Genomic DNA, 21,058 nt, shown 5'->3' with positions numbered 1-21,058 from the left:
ACTTTCATTCGGCATTCGTCAAAAAACACATTTTTGATTTGAAAAGAAAGAAAAAAAAAACAGACCTTTGCATACCGCAACTTGCTATGCTAAAACTAAAAAAAAAGAAGAAAACGCTACATAACAAAAAAAAAATTTACTTTTTAGAGTGAAGGAATGAAATTACTTTGTTCCTTTGCTGTGCACATAGCCATGTGCGGTAACTGTTGGTGTGAAAACTCATTTCTGAAAATTTAGAAACTTGCGGTCGTTTCCAAACGTTTTATACGTTCTGCCAAAAGGACGTTTTGAAAAATCCGTGATGGAATCTATGGAGTCACAATTTTTGGAAATTTCAAAACGAAAAAGATTTGAGGCTCTCCTCGTCGGTGAAATGGGGCGCCGGACTCGAGCCGCACGATGGTTTGAACGTCAAATGGGACGGGTGTAACGTCAACTCGACGTTGAACGTAATTTTCTTTTCCCTTCGGCGAAATTCTACTTTCAACGTTAAGCTTTCGACACACAGCGTAACCGTGCAAACAGCCCTTCAAACGAAAAGGCTCGGGTTGTCCGCGCAGGCGCACGGGTCCGAACCCCGGCGTTCGGCAGCCGCCCCGTGTCAGGTCCCACCGATAACCGACAGTCGCGTGTCCCGCTCTCATTACAATCAATCAGCGACGGGCATCAGCGACACCTCGGGCCGTCGCTCATGGCCGCTTATCTGGCCCGGGCCTGTCCGCGCACGGTGACAGCGCTGCCGCCACGTCCGCTACGTCCCTCGGCGTCCCGGGCAATCTCAGCTCGGGCTATGTGTGTCGCGTTCGGGTCGCTCGCTGCCGCAGGCTGCCGGTCGGGTGTACGTCCAGAATCCTGGAGCATCTCTTCCAAGGTGGGGAGGGGAGGGGAGGGGTGAGGGAGTTTTGCCGTCGGTTCGGTGGGCGATGTACCCCGGGCTTGGGTTTTCGACGAAGGCCGGGGTGGCATCACATCAAGATATAGGCCAGTGGCTCTCAGGTTTGGGCAGCGCGCTCTGACGAGAAACATTGGAATATTTTTCGGTCGCGTTTTGAGATGGTGTCATTACACTTTTTGATGTTGCTCGCGGACGCTGAGCTGGCAGAACGTTATTGCCAATTGTACTTGAATGCAGCCGCGTATACTTTCCATTTTACCCGGGGGGGGGGGGCAGGCTGAGAAGTTTTCGGGACGGGGGGGGGGGGGGGGGGGGGAGTGCTGTGGGTAAATGCGCTGTTGTTTGCGAATAGCAAGCTAATCTATCCCCGATAGCGGTAAAAAAAGAAATTACTAATTTCATAAAAGCTTGAAAATTTTGCAGAATTTGTTGCCTGATACCATATACTGTAAACGACTTAATTTTCGAGAGGACCTAATTTCCGCGAATTTCGCGAATCGCCTACAAATTGCGAAAAATAGGTCCCGTGAACAATTCCGGTAAAACGAAAACACATTGGAGTCCATATTGAGATCCCACCGAGTCGCGAAAATCAGAACTCGCGAATTATTCCAAATCTTCCGCTTTGACCTAAATCGCGAAATATTGAGCCCGCGAAAACTAAGTCGTTTACAGTATATATATATATACCTTAATTAATTGCAGTGCCGTGAGGCCTCTTAAGACTCACGTTTCCGAAAGTTGAGTTGTACGGCTTCTTGTGTATTCTTAAAATGTACAACTCAAAGCTCCTCAACGGCTCCGTGCGATAACCGAGATAATCTTCTACATACAAGAAGAAAATTAGAGGAAGATCCTTCGGTGGATTCTTAGGGAATGCGTTAACATGAGCCTTGGAAACGCGACACACGTCCCCCTTTGGGAAACGCTAGCGCTGACCCCTTAACTTTTCTCCTTCGGCTTTTTCTTTTTCTTTCTCTACTTTTGCAGCCTCTTTTTGTCCTTGTTACGGGGTCAGTGTTGGCGTTTCCCAAAAAGATGACGTATGTGGCGTTTCCCAACGGTCAAGCTAACTGATTCCGTAAGGATCCACATCGCTTTTACCAGCACCACCACCAATAGATCTCCCTGTAATTTTTCACACCTCTTCTCTGTACCGTGCTTGTCAGACTACATCGACGCCCTTGGATAGGGTCACCAAAAACACTCGTGGAAAGAACCACATCCATACCACTCGTGAAAGGAGCCGCATCCATAGTGTTAACTACACACACACACATCACAACCCACGCAACGCTACTACGGAAACCCTAGAGCGAAGAACAAAAGGCGTCGACAGAGCGGCAATTGAGCACGCCCGCGCATTCCACCGCGCCGCGGCGCAACACCTCTAGAGAACAGACGCGTAGTGCTGAATGAGATGGCGCCGCCGCGCAGGGCACAGATGGGACACTACGACTGCGTCAACACTCGGCTCAAACGTTTTGGCTCGAAGTCGAGCACTGTCGCAGCACTCGTTTCCAATCTGCGTCCAGCGTTGGCCTTCTAAGATGACGCCATCTCATTCCGCACTACTGGTTTGTTATCAGGAGATGTCGCGCAACGGCTCCTCCTCTTCTCTGGCTCCACGCCAGCTATGCGTGTGACTTTGTTGAAAAAGAAAAGGGTTCATTTTGACGGAAACACGGCGGTGTCTGTCAGTTTGTCAGCGCCAGGGAGAGGTTGATGCGTGCTGATGTCATCGCTTAGGAACCACTGGGAGCGTCGCACGCGTCACCCTCTCCCCTCCTTCTCCCTCTCTCCCCGGCGCTGACAAACGAAAGACACCGCCGGGTTTTCGTCAAAACGAGTGTTCTAATTCTAACGAATTAGAAAACAAAATGCGCGGTCCACTTTAGTCGACTTTATATCGATCGACCGCTTCGTTGAGGAAGATATATGTCAGAGGGTTATCGAGATGAGATCTTGTATCGCGACCGGGGCGCTAATACTAGTAAACCGTAGTTCTTCAGGGGGACTATGAGCGTTTCCCATCGTCGGGGACGAAATAAAGAAGGGCAACAGGCATGACACCGGTGGCACGTCAAATGCTAACATTGCCACGTAAACGAAAACATCCGTGACGACACATTCTATGTATGAAGAAGTGTTCAGCTCGGGCTTTTGATAACTGCTCACGCACTACCTTCAAGCTTTCGAATGTTATTTTGGCGCACATAGCGCAACACTGTCAGCGCGAACATGCAATAGTCGTATTTTTTCTCTAATCTTCTCAGAATTGAAAGTATGTCATCAAAACTGCTATTGTAGTAGGGTGCTCTTGTTAGAAGCAATAATCAAAGCAATAGAATTTGGTATGCGAAAAGCGCACCGATGTTTTGTTCGCGCATTCGCGCTAACGCGAAAAGGACCAGCGGAGCGGTTGGCCATAGAGTAGCGGTAAATTCTCCGCTTGAGGAGCATCTGCTGTTGCCCTAGCGTACAGCTAGAATACACAGTTACTTTAGCGTAGAGTAACCACATGGCTCCGCCTTTTAGTTAGTCTGGACGTCGCTATAGTAGCTATATGTGCGCGAGGCCACGCGCTCCGCTGGTCCATTTTCTTTTGTTGAGCACTGTACGCTAAGTGACGTCGAGAACACAGGCTGTTTTCTTGCACTCGCTGCTGAGCACAGTGGCAATAGTTTTATGTTCAGATGAAAAGAACTATGCAAAACGTTTGCTTTGTGTCTCTCTGAGTATTTATGAAAAAATATATTACTTGTCTAAAAAAATCACAAAATCATTTTTCAAGGGCTTGAGCCTTTTAAAGGAGGACGTATACTTCGCGCATTTCACTTTTGCACGCCTCCTCCTTTTCTATATCCTCTCCACTTTTTACATTGCCCCGACGTGACTCCCCTCGCAGCTTAGGAGAGAGTAGCACCAAGGGGTTTATCTTCCGTGCAGAAAACTGAGATTCTACGTCGGCCTTTAACAAAAAAAAAAAAAAGACAACAGCATGTTTATTATAAAAACACGCGTTATTTTTTACGATTAAATGCTACGATCGAAATCGTAGCCTATGAAAGTAGAAAATGTACGATCAACGTTACGATCAACATTTTCTAACTCTTAATGATTTTTTTTAATGTGTTAGTGTTGGTGCCTTGGCACATGCGCTGACCTTGGACTGGCGTGGAGCACACGTATCTAATGTTCGCAACGTCGGCGCGGGATGGCGCCACAGCCCCACTGGCTGTGGACACTGGCTATGAAACACCTTCTGCAAGCACCGACAGATGGCGGCGGGGTGCATAATTCGGGATGCTAGGGCCGAAATCACTGCCGCCGCCACGCCGATTCTCGAAGAAATACTACGTGCTAATTTTGCGCAGTAGTTATGTATAATAGAGCATGATAAATCTGACCTCTCAGCACTTTTCCCCGCGGTGTGAACATTCCCTAAACCTCTCTTCTCCCTGGTGCAAGCAGATAAGGTGGGCTATGTTCGACGAATGTTTTGTTTCTCCTAAAAAGAAATGGAAGTGACGATATCGCGTCTGATTGGTTAGAGGCTCAAATGACGAAAGTTTCCTCTTTCGTCATTTGAGCCTTTAGCCAATCAGACGTGATATCGTCACTTCCGTCGCCTCCGTTTCTTTTTAGGAGAAACGAAACATTTCTCGAACATAGCCCCCCAGGTCACTTAGCGTGTGTATGAAGGATGTACGCACGATGCGCGTAAAATGACAGAGCAATTTCGTGCATACATGTTGTGCATAGAATGATGACGACACCGTGCGATTACGGCCCGGTGACATGGTAAGACGACTGCGCCTCAAGAACGGCGTGACAGACCAAAGAACGGAACCGCAACCCCTGTGCGTCCACGGGTCTCCAAAGCGAGAGGCGTCAAGAACGGCCAGCCACGCCGTTCTTGACGCGCAGCCGTCTTACCATGTCACCGGGCTGTATGCGCACAGAGTCGTCGCCCCTGCATGCACAACAACGAAATGGCTGTCATTTTCCGCGCATCGCGCGCAAATCCTTCATGCACGAGCTAAGTGACCTGGGGCTTTGATCTGGACACTTGGCGAAAACGTCGGCGAGGAATTCGACCCACCGTGATTGGCCGGCGCCAAGGTCAAACGCGGCGCCGTCCAATCACGGCCGCCAGATTCTCCACCAAGTTCGCCAAGTGTTCAGATCCCTTACACCCGGGAGATGAGTTTTGGGAATGTTCACCTCGCAGAAATGTGCTGAGAGGCTGAATTCACAATGCTTCGTTATATATATTAACCGCTGCTCGAAACGCTCACGCATTTCTTCGAAAAAAGAATAAGCAATTTTTACATTTTTTTTCTTCATGACAGTGCATTGTATGTACTAGAAGTGGTACATAAAAGGTATAGTTCTTTATGGGAAGTTAGTAAGCAGAACCCATAAATGGCGGTGGCTTAAAATATATATATATAAACATCGACAGCTTAATTTTTTAAAACAAACGTGTTGGGTGATTCAGAGTAGTCCCCAATCGACGGCCTACACAGCGGTTTTTCACTACAGATAACTCGATTAAGCTAAAAATAATCATAAAGTTTCCGGTGTCTACGGTTATAATTAATGTCCTTTAGCTTCCGGTCTTTTACCTGTCATCCTGATGAAATACCATACGAACCCGAACTTATTTCTGTGTCAAAGCATTACCGCAGCCTGGTCGTTTGCTTGTCTCCTACCATCGATCGTGCTTATTAGTTCTCTGATTGTCCCGCACAAAACTAGAGGCACAATCATGTTTTGACGTGTTTGTTGTTAACCCAAAGGCTGCAGGAAGCGTGCCATCTAATCAAAAAAGCGCCTTGGGGCACCTTCCGTGCCTTCCCCTACAAGCTTCAAGGGCTCATCCCAACTCGGCAAGGCCACGAAAGACCAGAGAGGCAGGGTTGCAGTTCGCTCCACTGCAGGGCGACCCTCTCCCACATCACCCTCGATCAGCACCTCCCTCTGAACTGAGTCGACCCCCGGACCACGTAGGTGTCGATTGTTTTCGCCTCTGCCTCCGATAATAACAGTTATACGGCGCGCGGCGAGAAAACGGCCAGAAACAACAGCGGTACGCGCCGAAAGACACTCAAGAAGAAGCGGAGTGGCCGCGAGTGCGCAAAAAGCGCGCCCGCGCATCGTCTAAATTACAGGGACCAACAGACCGAGATGGACTCAACGCCGACGGACGTCCAGAAAGGCTTCGTGGTGGAGTGCAGCGGCGGTACAGAGCCAGCCATTCAAAGAGCGTGTTGTCTTCATTTCGCAGTGAGTCCCCGCTTATCAGCAGGCTGAACATTACCGGACGAGTCGGGTTCCGGGTTGAACACCCACACTTTTTGGCCGCGGCGTACCGCGCCGCTCTCCGCCGCCGGCGCTAGGGGACAAGTTGGGTGCCGATGGCCATTCCAAGTCGCTCAGCGGTGCTGCTGTGGCGAGTTTTTCAATGAGCGGCGGCAGCCTGGCATAGAGCCTCATTCAGATGTGCGGGTTATCTCGGCGGACAGACGTCGGGGATGAAGGCTCTCTCTCTTTCTCTCTCCTTTTCTCGGACAGAAGGTTGTGCCTTTACTGTGGACTCCACTTATTGCGCCGTTGGGTATAGGATCATGTCATAATCTGGCGGAGGGCATCACATGCAAGCGCTCTGGTGTAAGATTCCCCACACGTTCGCTTTCCCGCCGTGCTAACAGAAACCAATCACGTCCATCAAACAATAACAGAACGCCGAAGCCTATAAAACATTTTGACCCAGAAAATGCGACCACCGCTCTCGGCAAAATTCCCGACAGTTTGGCAACACTCTACCTACGGGCTGAATATGACTTAGTGTTGCCAGATTGTTGAGTGATTTCGCCTAGCTTGGCGAAATGACTCATTGGACTGGCAATTAACACTACCTTCAAGTGGCAAACTAATGGAATCGTTTTGAGGCTACTGAACTATTCCGTTAGTTGTAGTGAACTCACCCTTTAGACAGTTTTTCACAAGCTCCAGCTAGCTGTGGGGAGGGGACATTTTTAGCACTTAAACGTTAGAAACCACCAGCACGACATTAAAGTGCAGATTAACTGACACCCACGCACGCTTCGACGATCAGATTCGGTCCCAGCTGGACCGGCTACGAAAAAGTGTCAACCGCATCCGAATATGGCCCCGACCCAACCCACCCCATTCCCTTTCCACCCCTCCTCCGCTGCTGCCTCTTCTGCACCCCTTCCCCACGCAGGCATCGTGCGGGCGACGAATCCCTCAAACCCTTCAAACCCCTGTGTCCCAACCCCAAGACCCCCCTTCCGGACCCCCCGGCGTTTCGCGGACCCCTTTGTGGTAGCGACGCTGGGGACGACAAATCGACACCCTTCCTCCTCTCCTCCTCAGTCACACGTGGCCGCTTCAGGCTGTCCCGAAGCTCGCTCCGTCGCGCAGCTTTGAATAGGTGTTTACGGCCCACGCGCGCGTACTCGCATTGATCCACGTCGCCCGGTCGACATCGGCCCGAGACGGGCCGCTACGATTTCTCTCGCTGCAGTCGACGCACAGGCGAGGGGGACACGCCCCTCCCCGCCACGACTTTTTCATCGCCACAGACTCCTCGGCTTGGGTATCTCTCGAGCTGAGAGTGCCCCAAGTTCGAACGTCGGCTACGTAAGACACGCAGGTAACACTTGAGAATAAGAAAAGCTTGAAAGTGACGAAAAAAAAGTAGCATTTAAATTTCACCGTAGCATTACCCAGTCGATTAGCAAGACTGAAATCTTATGGCAAACATCTTGTGGGTCTTCGCTATAGCGGTCGATTGATATATCCCTTATCTGAAGCTTTTATCGTCGAGCCGTGGTGGAACTTGAACCACCAGAATCGTTCATTCGTCCGTTGCTGTCCGCTGTCCTTCACACAGTGACGGGCGCCTTCGATGATGCCGCCCTGCTACCTAAAAGCTCGCTAACGTGCAGTTAGACGTTTGGGCGATAGCTCGGAGACAACTGGGCACACTAATCCTATGGAAAAATAGGTCGGCCCAAACGATATTATAACAATATTTTATGCTAGTGTCCCAAAACAGAGCTGAGAGAGACCTTATTATTTCTACGTTAAATTCTAAGACTCAGAACAGTGAACATTAAACAAAAAAAAAACAAAAAAAAAACAACAGTGAATACAACTGCCATTTATTAGTTGCAAATAAGTTTTAATACGGTAACGATTTAGGCTTCTGCAGGTCCATCTTGTTGATAAACACTGTCCTATTGTTGATAGAATAAATAAATAAATAGCGTAATGACCTCTGTAGCCTGACGGCTACGGAGGTCATTGTAAGGACTGAACGCGAATCGAAATTCGCATCCGAATTTCAGGAAGAAACATACACGGCCTTTCTTGACAATCTCAAAGTAAGGTAGCCGCCAGTTCACGGGAGCCTAGGTGTCGTGGAAGGAAGCGTAACGGCTATTCGACACACGAGCGACGAAAGCCCTACACTTAGCCAAAATGGCGAAGAGGGGCGTTAATTCACTCATACGCGCCGCGGAGCTATACGTCTGCGCGGCCCAAATTATACGGGTGCCCCCCCCCCCCCTCTCTTCCCCCAGAAACAGCGCGCAACTCCTCCAAAACCCCTTCATCTCGCGCACTGTTTTTCGCGCCCTTTTCTCTTTCTCATTGTGCGAGCCACTTTGCGTTCAGGCATGAAGCAAAACAAAGCCCTATGCCGGTCGGCGCCTTCAATTGATTACCCGAAGGGACCTACCTGCTGCGGCCGTCCATTGTCCTCTTGTCCTAATGCATGCAGGGGAACGCGTCATGGGGTGGATGGGCGGAGAGTGTGTCGAAGTGCGGAGCTACGCTCTGCTCGAGGTGACAGCGCCGTGAAAGCTACGGGCTACTTTCGACCAGTTGCATGTCTCTCTTTTAGCCACATCATCGAGTTCCTGGTCCTACTAACACGGAGAGAGCGGGCTCGGGTGATAAAAGCAACGAAGTTTATTGGTACGGGGAGCGCGTGCCTCTGGCCGTGCTGTCAGGAGTGCAGTAAACGGAGTATAGGGAGCTTGCACGTGGCGAACTTGAATTTCTTGACGCGCGGTTCGTAACCATAGCGTTTGCATTCAAGTGGGACGGGAACGGAGAAGAAGGCGTTTCCGTCAACGTGCGCGCGAGGTTGCAAATTGGTTCGCCACTGCTGCGCGCGGCGTAGCTGTTTCCGTTCCTCGGGGCTGGTGAGCCCCGTACATTTTGCCAGGCGGTGGTGCTTGGCGTGTATCGGCGGTGTACAGCGCGGCGTGGCGCGCGCAGCATCGCGTGCTAGCTTAGACCTCCACGCCCACGCTGCCCATGTGGGTGTCGGATCGGGCGATGGATGGAATGGCGTCCGTCTCGTGCCTGTTTTATTTTTCTCTTTATTGGAGGAGAGTGTCTCTCCACTATCCCCCAATAGTGTCTACCCCCCCCCCCCCCCCCCCCTCTCCCGGTGGAGACAGACAAGACGACGAGTACACCTCTTTGGATGGAACCGTCTTTATTTTTGGTTCTCTAATACAGTGTTTCGGCTGTTCTTTTTTTTTTCTTCTTTTTTATCGTCGCAATTGGTTAAAAACAGCAGCAATTTCATGTGCATGATTTGGGCCGAAACAGCCCCGGCTGTTCACTTCGTCTACCGAATAAACTGCATCTTTCTCCCGCGACTGTTTTCACTTTCTTTACTTTTTCTCACCTTCCCTCCGCAGATATGTTTTGCTAAGAAAAAAAAAAAAAAAAAAAAAAAAACTTGCTCGCTTTTACGAAAAATTTTCGTCCCATCATTCGTAAGGATATTCATAACTCATCATTGCCCGCTCCCCCCACCCTCCCCCACCCCCTCGCCCTTCCCTCCCTTCGGTTTTCGGGGGCCCCTTCTAGGGCTGGTTCGAAAATTCACGTTCTAGTGCTACCGACCGCGACGCATTTCCACTGCGACGCGTTTCGAGTTCCTCTTTTTCGGCGGTCACACTCAAGCGCGGACGTCGACGCAGGAACGAGCTCCTAGCGTCACGTGGAAGCTCTGCGGTCCCAGCTGTCCAGCTCGTTTCTGTAGCACTCTCCCGCGACTGCCCCCGGGTCCCCAGCACTGGACACGGGACGAGGGGGCGTGGCGGACCGCTCTGTTTGCCCACGAGACGTCCGAGTGGCCGAGGAAGGACACGGGGAGGGGGGCCACCCGCGTATGTCGCGGCGGCGCCCGGTGCTCGCCCGCTGTTTGTCCCACGGCGTGCAAACACGGACCGACCCTCTGTTGAACTAGCGCTGGCCGTCCGATGCACGCAACTGATACAACGCCGCCGACGGCCATCGCTCTTGGCCGCTGTCACCTGGCCACAAAGTGATTTCCTGGCGCGGCCTCGACGAGTCCGCGCGCTGGTCGGCTCTCGGTGAACGTCGTAGAACACACGGCCCTTTTTCTTCGCATTAAACCCGCCCTGTTCTCCGAAATATTTTTTTTTTCAGGTTATACACGGAAGTTGAAGTTGCCTAGAAGTAGTGTAGTATCTAGCAACCTTTACTATGACTCAGTATAGTCCAACGCGCTATTTACAAACGAGTTCAAGCTCCATATTTGAGCACAACAAAACATGGCGCGTGAGGTGAACCGTCTGCGCGTGCGCCGTGCCGACAGCAACGACACCGACACCGGCGTGACATCAGAGACGCGCGTTGGTCTATAGACGTTTTGCGGCAGTTGTCCATGGGCGCCGCCATTACCGACCTTCAGTTTTTGTTTCCTCTTGTTCCGTTTACTTCACTTCATCATTACCATAGAAGGTCAGGTTATCGGCCATTTTAGATTCTACTGTGTCCTCCGCGGCATTGGTCTTTGGGGAGGCTCGTACCAAAGCCAGTTTCAGTGGATTGATATCTCGGTAAGACAAGAGTAGCTCAGCAATGGCGGCTGTAATCTCGCGCGTCTATGAAGCATTGATTTGTACTACGCCACTGGCCATGGGCCGTATGAATAGCTCTTACACTTTCAAGGACACAGTAAGCTCTAGTGAAACTTCTCTTTCTCACTCTTTCTTACGTTGTTCACAGGCTTTCGAGACTTCTCATGTTTTGAACTTGGTAGACTACATTTGAAGTTATCCGCAACGGCGACTTGACATACTTTTTGAGTCATTTTAATGTTGGAGACCCTTTCTTAGTAGGGTGGAATTCACCTGCCAGAAGAAGGTCCAATCCTGGGTCAGACCATCAAAAGGAACACCGGACCTCGTGAGATTGCTCCCGGTCATTACATTTCTGGAGCGCACCAGCAAAGTTTTTTTCCAAGTGTCGTTATTAAGTGACTCGCTTCAGGTGGATATTAATTTCTCTCTTCTCTGTTTCGACAAATTTAATAACGTGTCTAGGAATGAAATAAAGATTTGTCATTCCGTATGAGGGTTCAAGTATGAGAAAGGGGTGTTTACGTTCCTCTGGTTCTGAACGCGATGCGTCCTGCTGCTTATCAATATCGATAAATCAACTTTTATTAGATGTCAACTTGTGTTCCTGAGGATCATTGCCACTTTTTTGTGCCGAGTTAGGAAGCGCAGAATTTACTTGCTACATGTGCAAACGTATCACGCTGATAATTCCAATCTAGAATCTACGAGGATGCGTGTAAAACTGTCGTGTCTGCTTAAACAACAAACAATACAGTCTGCATACAGATTGGAACGCGAGTTACAACGAGATCCGTGCTTCGAATGACGGATGGCAATGAGTTAAAGGAGGAAACTTGGGAGACGGCATTCCAACCACGGATATTGCTGTCACTGGAGTCTGCAGACTGTCGGTTCTATGATGTATTAGGAGTGGCTTTGAGATACATGTTAAACTCGCACATGGCTCCTCGATCGTTGGCGGTTCGTGGCACACAATCCACGCAAAATCCGTGTACGTGTGCTCATATAAGCATTCCACGCCGAAACGTTGAATTTCATTTGAGCGTGTACATGTTGTCACATATCCTCAGAAAGATTGCTTCGAAAACAAAACCTCCTCAACGAGACGCAGCTGGGGTTCCACAAAAGTTATATTTGCGCCTTCCTCGAGATGAGATACGGGCCACTCCAAATCGTAGCCGTCAACTCTATTATCTTTACAAACAACCTATTCCTGAATTTTTTTAAAACAAACTCGGAACGAATATAAGCATCTGAATTTGTGAATTTCCCTCTAAAAAAATAAGAAAGATAGAGGGGGGGGGGGGAAAGAAACACTGTTAGTTTTGCAACTGCCCTGAGTTCCACAAAAAAGAAATAACTTCAAACCAAGCTTTTTCAGTGATGATAAAGCGGTTTCGTAACCACTAGAAAACGATATTCGTCGAAGGGATCCCCAACCAAGCCGCGCTTCTTCCACCGCCACCGCGTCTTTCAGGCGCGAGCTCGGTGTCAACGGTTGATGATCGACGTTCCTGACGCTGCCTCGGACGGACAGACGCCGTCCACGTCCGTCTCTGCATGGCGCAGCAGTACGGCACACCGTGGACGGCCGGCCGCGCGCGCGGGCGCGTGCGGCTGACGGGCCGGCCGCGTGGCCCGCCCCTTGCGTGTCCGCGCGGCAGACATGCGTCACGACGTCATCTTCACACCTTGGACGGCATCCCCCCTCCTCCCCCGGCCCTCGAAACCGTCCGGGGAAAACGTAGGGGCCGCACCTCGGCCATTAACGGGGTGAATGTTTCAAGCGCTTTGAATAATTACTCAACCGGCCCAAGCAGGCACTCCCTCTCCAGCCATCGGCGACGCTGAGCGCTCGTGCTCGCTGGCACTCACTTCCGCGGGCTCGGGCTCCGAGGAGTGTTTTTTTTTTTTTTTTTTTCCCCGTATTCTTTCCCGGTGCTAGGAGGCGGTGGTGCGCGAGCAGATGGATGGTCTTCGTTGGTTCGATCTCGCTCCGGTTAGTTTTTCGGAAGTTGTTGTTTATATTCTGCGCGTGGTACGTGTGGAGTGGAGCGTTGCGGCGTGCTGGCTGTGGAAGCGTTCGATGCTGCGCGTATATTTGGTTGTTAGTTTAGTACTGGAATACGGATATTTTGACTGAGAGATGCCGTCTTTGTAGGCGTTGAAAGCGTACACTGGGAGATGTGAAAGCGAGTTTCTAGTGTTCGATACTTTCAGCGAGGGTGGTACCGCGGTGTGACAATCGCGGTTCCTGTAGCTCCTGGATGATCGGCTTCACAATAAAGGTGCTTGCCTACACGTTCCTGCCGAGAAAAGAAAATAAAGTAAGGCTCTACTACTGCTCGTGTATAGCGAAATTAGAATTACTTACGTGTCGCAGACCCAGTCTCGTACCGTTGTTCTACGACGATCATCCAGATGACAGCAACTTTGACAGGCACCAGTGCGCCCCCTATAGGTTGTGAAAGTTACGAATATATCCCACAGTGAACATTTCCTGAATGACGACTCGATAGCTTTAGTTCGGGTTGTCATGCGGTATACCTAAGCCATCTGGGGTACACTAATCAAGCTTCGATATGAGGCTATTGATCTTGCCTAACGAACTAACCTAACAACCAGGGATGGGCAAAATACGTGCAAATATGTCTCGAAGTACAAATACAAAATACTTCGTCAAAAATGTATTTAATTACAAATCTAATTACATTTCCGAAAAAGCATTTAGGTACAAGATCCAGATACAACCCAATCTATTTGGTCTCCTCCAAATACCTTTTCAAATACATTCCTCAAAATTTGAGTCAGCGACTTCAGGGCACCTGCAACGGGTTTCTGGGTATCTCATTTTAATTTTGCATCGCACACTCGGGAGTTAGTGTGCGAGGCTCTAGTAACGTAATACAAATATAATCACAAAAAAAAATGTAATGAGCTTGGACGTAATAGATGAAAAAAGTACAGAGCTTCGAGCAGCTTTTTTTGTCGATTACATTTTGGTATAGACCAACAAAGAACCGAGACGACCAAGACGCGCAGCACTAGCTAGAGAATTTTTTATTGTTGCAACTCGCACCAGTTACGTAAATCTGGACGACCCGCGATTTAGAATGTTCCAGGCAAAAATATGGATGGAAATCAGGCTGGAAAGCATCAAAAATTGTCACAGGCGCTTATTTAACCAATCTGCCTGGGAACGTCGATTTCGTCACTATTTTTGCCCTGGACTAGCACCGTACTTGCAAAGTCACTAAACGCTTGTGCTTGATTGAGAGACACTGCATTCGGTGCAGAACGTAGTTTTCTTCCTGCTCTGGACAGTGACAATAAATTTGAGAGATGTATTTTCGCCCACAAAATTGTATTTAATTACAATTGTATTTGAAACACCCACGTTTTAGTATTTAAATACACACGTCAAATACGTTACCCAATTTGTAATTAGATACAAATGCAAAATACACAAAGTATTTGAAATACGTATTTCAAATACTTGTATTTCAAATACTGCCCATCTCTGCTAACAACCAAAGTAAAAAAAGATGAAAAAAATCAAGATGAGCTATTACGGCAGCGTAGAGCAGAAAGAGGAAGATCATGCGCAACCCGCATATTTTAAACAATTTTCTCGAAAAATTGTAAGTTTTCAGAGGTGCTCGCGCACCCTCCATACCATGCAAAAATAGTGTATATAAAAGTTAAAAATTAAAATATTCACAATACCGCAGATCGGGTTATGTCCACCTGGTATGGCATATTTCAAGGTCTCGCTGTATCTACCCAATATTTTGATTTTTCTATATCCAGATATATGAAAGAAGAATTTTTATTTTCATTCTGTAAAAAAAGAACTGCCTGTATACTGGCGACGTGCGAGACGCGTCGTTTTGGTCGGCGTTCTAGGACTGGTCCGTAGCTGGCTATGACGTGTTTGATAGAACTTATTTCGTAAGTCATCGGCGAACAGCGAGGCGAATGTCAAATATTGTAATGCTACTCAAAAAACAAGCTAGTCGCTTGTAACCATATATAATAATGGAAATCTCAGAATCTCTCTTCCTCTCGCGGTCTTCATACGCAATATTTTTTGTCTCTCGACAGCCTTTATTTGCTATTTACATAGACAAGACTCAATAAGGTTTAAATACCTTTCATTTAATGAAAATGGTTTCAAATGTCGCAGCGACGAAATCAAAGATTCATAAACTGGAGTGACTTTCTAATATTTGAAGTCTAAAAGTATCGTCTGGTGTCGCATCTTAACTGATTGATGTATTGACTAGCGCCGTGAGGGCCGAATTTCGATATCCGTGCAGTGTGCTGTCTATTCTACGCACTGGGATTTTTGCGTACAAGTTTGCAAGTATTAGCGTTAGTGCTTCTTAGCAGGGTGTTCTTCTTTTTTTTGTCTTCGGAAGATGAGTACGTTCTCATTGTACGCACACATAGTTCTTTCCCCCAGAAACCTTTTTCACCTAAAGGTAAAAACTAGGTATGGTCGAATAGTGATTTCGAGTTCGAAGTGAATTCGAAGCGAAGAGTGTTTTTGGCCGAATATTCTGGAATCGAATATCGAAAAGTTTGTCCAAGCCCTTCCCTACCTGGACCGTTATTAAATTAAAATTCAGCTGAATACCTGAAGGTTGCTCCCTCCTTCCACTTGTCTACTTTTAAGCACCGTTAATTTTAATATAGCCATACATGCCCTGCACCTACGTCGTATGATGACGTCGAAAGCCGGTAAGCACCATGTTGGTGGTTGACTCGGGGGCCCTTCGCTGAGAAAGCAATGGTAAACCTTAAAACGCGCCGCCCTCGACTGTAGCAATTACTACGTATCCCGACGATCGTCGGTTCGTTTAGTCGGCATGCCCCACGAGACGGAGTAGCCGTCAGGTTAGAGAAAGTACGAGCGGCAGGAAAGGGATGCGGCCGCGTATTACCGAGTTTGAGGGACGCATCTCATAGCGGCAAGCGACGGCACTTTTCTACCGTTGTTTACATTCGCGCACGCCTTTGCGTCGTATCTTGCCCGTTCGTGCTGTAGATGCTCTTTGCCTTTCGTTACATCAGGCCGTTTCCAGGCTTCGAGCGCACCTTCGGGGCTCCCGGCCGAGTACGGACGGGCGAGTGTCGCGAGCCCGGCCAGACGGCGATCGGTCGGCGGCGGCCCCCGTGTGCAAGCTCGCCGAGACGTCGCTGCCGGGGCGTCGGTTTGTGCCGTTCGCGAGACGGCAACCTTTGCAAGGAGCGAAAGTATGCAATCGAGCCGGTTAGGAAACATCATAATATAAAGCCTCAGACAATAAGAGTTGTCTTGTTTGTGATTTTATTTATCTTTATATCGGGGGTTAGATTATGGCGGTAACCTTGCGTTGTGCCAGTACTTCGCAAAATGGTAACAATTTTTCCACAAGCGTTCGGGTGTTCCATTTTAATTCGAACATATTTATTACAAAAAATTCGTAAATGAAACACTAATACGGTTTGTGCAGGTGGTTTATACGGCCAGGGGTACATTATATGGGTGGGTAATCTTTGCTATCAGTTGGCGGATTCATTAAATTTGTTAATTAACCTTTTTAACTAGTGAGAATAGACGTATTTTCCCAACTAGAAACTTCCTGAGCACCATCGAAAATCGCTAAATCGTCACTTTTTAGAACAGCTTGAAGCTCGTGTAAAAATCGGGGGCGCGCCAAAGTTACCACTCGTGAAGCAGGCGCAAAGCTAGCGGTGGCGGAGATTATCATCGCGTTCCGCCACTGCTAGAGTTGCGCCTGCTACACGAGTGGTAACTTTGGTGCGCCCTGAGTTTCTCACAAACCGGCCCTAACCCGGGTTTTAAAAACGCCTGACAGGGAGGCTATCAGGTTGCTGCCTGCTGGACAAAGAGCGTGCGCCCCGCAGGGCTTTCTGGCCAAATAGCACCTGAACTCAAAGCGTTGTGTCGTTACATGCTGGAAGGACATTCGCATGGTAATCGAAATTGTGTCGGTGCAATCCCCGCCTGACACAAGCGTTTCTTTTTAATTTTTTACTGCGATGGCCACACTCACACTCACACACACACGCACTCAAAATGATGGGGTGTCCGAAAGGGGGGGATGACTTCATCACCTTGCTCAGCCAATTATCATCGACATTACCGGCAGCTTCACAAAGTTTTTGGAATTTGGAGCCCCCCCCCCCCCCCACACACACACACACACACACAAGCAGACACACACACGAGACAAAGAACGTTTCACGTTAATACAAGCACGAATAATGATGAGCGCGGGCATAATCGCGGCAACTAGCCCCGTTGAGTGCGCTTCTCACCGAGCACCTGTCCACTGAGGGGAAGCAAACCCCCGCAGAACCTGCGAGCTTTGCGGGTATTGCTACAAATAACGCATCGAGGATATTTAAAGATAAAAAAGTTAAAAACAGGCATCAAATATATGGGGTGTCTGAAATAACCAGGCTCGATCTAAAATGAGCCTGAAAATTGGCGCCTGCATATAGCAATCTAAACTTTTCGACGAAGGTATATTTCACAGGTCAGGTTTATCACGCGAAATTACAAAGCGAAGCACCATTTCTCTACAAAATAGGGCCAAAAAACTTGCCAGGGGCAACAACGGAGGGAGACGCAGACGACCTAGTCGAGTGGCGAGGTGCGTTCGGCGCTCGAATTGATAGATGGCGCTACCTTCTTATCGAGACCAGAGTTCCTATAGTATATAGGCTCCCTATGGGAGCCAGAGTTGCGCGTCTGTTTTTCGTGTGCGGCTATTCGCCGACATCGATCACGTGAGGAACAAATAATCCTGCGCCGTGCAGGAAAGTCGGTTCGCCGACATTGCACTCGCCCCGGCGTATGTTCCCATGCGTTTGCCTCCTTCTCCTCCTTTCCTGTCTTCAATGCGCCGCGGCGCGCGCGGCGCCGCTATTCACCGAATTCAGTCACGTGACCGGCCGCTATCGACGGAGCACGGCTCCTACACGCGCGAGGAGTGGCTTTTCCGCCTATCTTAGGAATTCAAGATGGCTGAACGCGCAACTCTGGCTTTCCGTTGGGAGCCTAAACAGGAACTCTAATCGAGACTGCTCGCGACGACCGCGCTCTATTAAAATGAATATGATATTTTTGTAATGTACCTTTAAAGTAAAAAAGAAAAAAAAAAAACGCGGCTGCATAACGACGGCGCTTTGCTGCCGGCTGATCTTGTCTGCGTGTCGTCTGCTTTCTTTCGCTGGTCGGCTACACTTTCCGACGCTGCTCCCGACGCCATCTATCAATACGTGCGCCAAACACACCCCGCCACTGGACTCGGTCGTCTGCGTCGCCGTAAGCCGTTGACCCTGGCAAATTTTTGGCCCGATTTCTTACGCAAAAAGAGCTACCCTTTGTAATTTTGCAACATAAAACCGACCTGTGAGATACACCTTTGACGAAAAGTTTGAATTGCTACGTGCAGTCGCCGATTTCTAGGGCATTTTAGATGGAGCCTGGTTATTTTAGACACCCCATAAATAACGAAAATCGGTAAAGTTTCGATATTCAACATTAGATCGTGGCAGCAGATGACGAGCCTCATCAATACACTCAATTATTCTATTTTAGACCTGATTCTGGCATTAATTGACTGGCTTGAATTACAGTCAACTGTAAACGCGTTCTTCGTAGAACTAACAAAGAACCAGATTCGCGAACATTTTCCCAGAATAATCGCAACAATAATTGTGCAAGAAAACAAAAAAATCCCAACCGCAGATTGCGCAACACTTCTTCGCAGCAGGGGCAGCTCTCCCATCCAAAGGCACGCATTTAGCGCCGTGCACCGGCACACATCGGGGGAGACACGGAGTCATCGAGTTCTTCAATTGACCTCGCGACAGGGGGAAAAGCCCTGATTACCCGCTGCGGGATTATCCCCTAATGCTCGGGACAAATCCCGCGATGGCTTGGATTTGCAGAGCGGATCAAGAGAAACGCCCCGGACCACCCCGCTTCCCCCCCCACGCGGACGGCGTCACGCAACGCTACATTCGGGCACGCAGCCCCTCCCGAGCACCAGCCCCGGCCGGCCGAGTCGGTCGCGGGGATTTGGGTCTCGTGCGGTTGCTAGCGCTGCCGAACGCGCGGACCCTGCCAGCGCGGGTCGTCGACTTCGTGGGGTGCCCCGCGTTTCGTGCTAAATAAATCTAACAATTCCTGAAACGAAAAAAAAAAAAAAAAGATGCTGGTGGTTGAAAACAGCATGACAGGAGAATCTGGCAACAAGGAGATAAAGCGACCATGCCGCTATTTCGCGATATAGAAGAAGACGTCGATTTCTCTCAGAAGGAAGACATGAAATTGAGTGCGCCGTGTTGTGTCTGTCGTGGGGAAGGCTGAATCTATCGGAGCACGAATGTTGCAAGGTTGCCAAAAACATAAAGCAAATAAATTGAGTTCCTTCTTCTTCTTTTCTTTTTCATTGATTTTAACATACCAGATTTATTAGCTGTTGAAGTTGGTAGTTACTCACTCCGTCCTTGAAATAGTTATCTAACAGTAAAGATTGATAATATCGCCTGCGAACTTGTATTGTAAAGTTGTAACTCCTGATGACGGTACGTATACAGATGATGAGGATTGCTGTGCTACATTATAGCATGACTATTCTTTTCCCCTCATCTCGATGGTAGGATTGTCGAATACGACCTTAAGAATATCTGACATTCAGGGGGCGCTTTCGAGAATGCTTTTGGATGATGCTTCAAGTACTGAATGCACTCCTGGGTTAACGAACGTTCCCATCGGTGTCAAGCGTTTAGAGTTTCCTGTTTGTTCGAGACCTATTCGTTGTAAGACGTTCGCGCTTATTATTGTAATATTATTGAACTCATCTACACTGAGTAGAGACAACGGCAGCTGGCCTTTGCGTCTACCCACTAATCGTTCCAACCAGAGCTCCGTGCTCCGACGCCACTGAGCGCTTTCGTCTCCTCCTCTTGCTCAGTCTCTATACTTGTAAACACTCCCTCGTGAACACCGATTCGTTTCGCATTTCCTTGCACATCACTCGATAAAAGTGCTACTAAAACACAACCACGATAGACTTGGTAGAACGGAGCTGCTGGGATAAAACTATGCGGAGCGCTAGTTCGTCTGCTTCATGCGCAGGGGTTGCGGTGACGTCGGAACGCAGAGCTCTGATTGGCTGCAATTGGAGGGATAGTGGGTAATGTGCAATAATGTGCAACCGACTCGCCCAAGCTGCTACGTTAAGAAAATAGTGGGTAGACCTTGAGGCAGCTAGCATCCAAGTCTACCCACTATCCCTCCATCAGGGCCAATCAGAGCACGGCGTTCTGGCGTCAACGCAACCCCTCGCAAAAAGCAGACGAACTTGTAGCCCCTTCCACTGGCAAATAGCGAGCGCTCGGCGCGCGCTCGCCGAGCGGATTCTTGTTTCCCTCGCGAGATGAGAGCGATCTCTCCGTGTGCCGCTTGTAGATCTGGAGCCAGTGGGGCGCTCGCCAACGGCTCCAACCGCTCCGTGAAAAAGTGTCGGAGCGCGTGGAGCGGTCTGGAGTAGTTCTCCGCGCAGCCTTTGTCGGAGGAGTACGATCTGTAGTCGTCTCTCGCAACATTTCAGTTTCGTTATCGACATTCCCACGGGGGAGTGAAGGAGTTTCGCGGCTTTTTTGTTTCGATTGCTGGGTGGGCTCTCTTGGTGTGCTTGTTTTCGTTACCCTTGTCGTGACCGACTCGCCCGAGCAAACTGCGGCGATGACATCGTTGCTGTTAGTTTCAGGAGGTATAATAAACGCAGTGACAGCGACGAAGATACCAGCTTAGCTTCAGCTCGAGTGACGTCGAGGCAGCCGTTCTCGGCGAAATGTTTGCCGAGTCGTGTGAATGGCCAGCGAAGAGGCCCAAGATACCGCGTTACGTCGAGAGCGTTGTGCGCGCCTATTCGGATGAAGAGCTAGGTATGTCGTTTGTTCGTTTTGCGGTCTCTGTAATGTAATTGGAATAATTAGAAGACAACACGCCAAATACTCCGCAGACGGAAGTCGCCTTCGGAGATGACGATCGCTTTACGGCATACGTGTTTGGTATTGTTTAATAGCATCCTACGGCTCGCACAAGTACTTCTTGTCTTCATCGGGCTTATATAACTGTAAGTAAAAATAAATTGTGTCTTAACGTCGGGGTCGCCCTTCATCAAGTAGTAAA

This window comes from Ixodes scapularis, unplaced genomic scaffold, assembly GCF_016920785.2.
Source record: "Ixodes scapularis isolate PalLabHiFi unplaced genomic scaffold, ASM1692078v2 PGA_scaffold5__190_contigs__length_132052651, whole genome shotgun sequence".
Lineage (NCBI taxonomy): Eukaryota > Metazoa > Arthropoda > Arachnida > Ixodida > Ixodidae > Ixodes > Ixodes scapularis.
The sequence above is the reverse complement of the archived record's forward strand: the minus strand, read 5'-3'. Positions refer to the sequence as shown.